Source organism: Sipha flava, unplaced genomic scaffold (assembly GCF_003268045.1).
Source record: "Sipha flava isolate LNK unplaced genomic scaffold, YSA_version1 132_pilon_pilon, whole genome shotgun sequence".
In the NCBI taxonomy this organism is placed as follows: domain Eukaryota; kingdom Metazoa; phylum Arthropoda; class Insecta; order Hemiptera; family Aphididae; genus Sipha; species Sipha flava.
In genome coordinates, this window is record NW_020271758.1 from 1,514,556 (window position 1) to 1,517,432 (window position 2,877).

Consider the following 2,877-nt stretch of genomic DNA (forward strand, 5'->3'; position numbering starts at 1 on the left):
ATTACCTATAAAAATATATGTACATTATTTTATATATTATACATAAGTTATAAACATCAAATATTAAAATAACCATCATCACAATATGTATACACATTTTAAGGAAAACAATAATTTTTGTTACAAATATCATATTTTGAGGTAACTTTTAAATTATTTTATCAAATAGTTGTATTTCTTGTATGCTTTATAAATAAGAAAATGTTTTTAATAAAACTTCTTTTTTCAAGTATATTTAAGCAAAATACCAAAAAAAAAAAAAATAATATTTATGGATAATAATTTTTGTGATATTGCATTCATAGTTTATAATAATAAACGGATTATGAAGTTATAATATTAAAAATTATTGAGTTTTAAAATTTTTTCAATTGTATGTCTATTATACATATATTATTTATATTTACATTTAGAATTTTTTTAAATATTTATAAGTCTGACTTTGTTTTAATGTATCAATAGATTTTTAATTTCTTTAATTACCAATACTTAATTTAAAAGATATCTTTTGATACCAGTAATAAGCAAAAGTATTTATTTAGTGTAACTAAAAACTATTCCAGTGTTTATTGAAGATTGAAAGAAAAAATGTTGTTATTAGATAAGTTATATTTTCAACATTCTCTATAGGGCCAAATAACAGTAAATTTTCACACATCACAATTATATTTTTAAATCATATATAAAATATATTTTAGGAAATACATTATGTTTTCCAAATCTTGTTAAATGATTATGGTATAATTTTTAAATATTTTGAAAACCTTTTTTGTCTTCTTATAAACATCATCAAAATAAAACTCAGATATTTTTTAAAAAATTGTACTAATATTTCTAAAATACACATGTGTATATTTATTTTTAAAATATTTATCTAATAAAAAGTTCTCGATGAAAGTAATAAAATAATAATTAATCATATAATAATTATTATTATATGAATGATAAAACAAAATTGCACATTTTCAATTTTTATAATCTATAGGTACCTGCACTTGTTGCTAGTCATTTACTCTTATAATTAGGGTTCGGGACTTCTTGCACTAAAAATTATCGAAATATGCTTTAAAATATGCATCTAATTTTTTATTTTATTTTTAAAAAACGCATAAGGTATATTATAAATTATTATTATAAAAATAAAAATCTAAAAAGTAGGTAGGTACTTAGTATAAAAAAAATAATAATTGTAAAAAAAAAAAAAATGGTACAGTTAATAAGAAATAATGTAAGCGTGATATGATTAACGAACGAACACGTACTGATTTCATTGTACAATTCATACCCGGCTAATAACTGATTACTTTGGAGAGTTTGAATTTATATTTGTTTCATGATAATATGAAGATAAGCCTGTAGGAGTATAAGATTCATTAGGTTATATCACAACTATACAATTGTCGATAATAAGGTTGATTATTAAGCGATAAAAAGACTATCATCGCAAACAGACGTTCGTGTTAGATATAACAGATTTTTCCCGACAATTTTACGTTTATAAAAATAAAAAAATGTGAAATATGCCCAAATATACTAAAAATTGCTCAAATATGTGCTTTTCTTAAAATATGACGAAATATGCAAAAGTATGCAAATTCAAACTTAGTATTTAATTTTGTTATTTCGTAAAACAAATTTATAGCTCACTTAGAATAGACTACGGCCACTACAAAAAAACATGCAAATGCAAGAAGTCCCGAACCCTACTTATAATATAAAAAAACCTATTAAAAACATATTTTCTCAAGTTATATGCATTATAAATGTGTAGTTAAATATTTGCAGAAATCGTATGAATTACATTACATATTCATTGAATACATGAAATATACATTTTCATTGTATGAACAACAGGAACTAAATGGACCAGTTTTTAAATGGAAAATTTCAATAATAATAATAACATAATTTACGTTATGCTTCCATTCTTTAAACAAAACAAATAACCCATTCAAATAGTACAAATTAATTTTTTGAATTTAGACTTCATTATTATTAATCTAATAATCTTTTCAAAATATTAAATTTATATGATTATAATAAATAAACTGAAATTTAAATATAAATTTTACAACAGCTTTGGCTGCTATTTTGAATCTGAGCCTATTTGTTGTTTTTTTTTTTTGTTCACAAAATTTAGCATTTACTAAAAACGTTTTTAATGGTCTAATAACTTCTAAATTGTTACAATATTTATGTTTAAAAATATTCCTTATAGTATCTGAAAAATATTAAAAGAAAGTATTTCATGCAGATACAAACTTAGTGAAATAAGAAATAAATATTTACTAAATATTAATGAACAAGAAAGAAGTACAAAAGAGTAAATTGTTATGAAAAAGTCTAACCATAATCTACCTATTATGTTGAATATCTTAGGTCATTCTAATCTAGAGAGATAACTGATCTGAAAAATGTATAAATGATAATAATAAGATTTTGTTGAATTTATAACACAATATAATATATTTCTTATAACAAATTATAACTGCTTCTTTTAAAAGGAAAATATATTAATTGTTCTACCTTTATTATTCAAGATGTCAGACTAGTGATATCAAATATTTTATATAATGTTACACAATTTGTATATGAGGCATTGGATAAGGGTAATAAATCAATTGGAGTTTTCTTAGATTTAGCAAAAGCGTTTGATACCATAAATCACACTACTCTTTCACGTATTTTACCAAAATTCGGAATAAATAACAAAAGTCTACTCTGGTTTATAAGTTACCTATAGGACAGAAAACAAGTAGTGAAATTAAATGATACAATAAGTAACGCTAATTCTATCAAATATGGTGTACCACAAGGGAGTGTCTTAGGGCCAATTTTGTTCTTATTATATATTAATGCAGTATGTGATGTAAATAT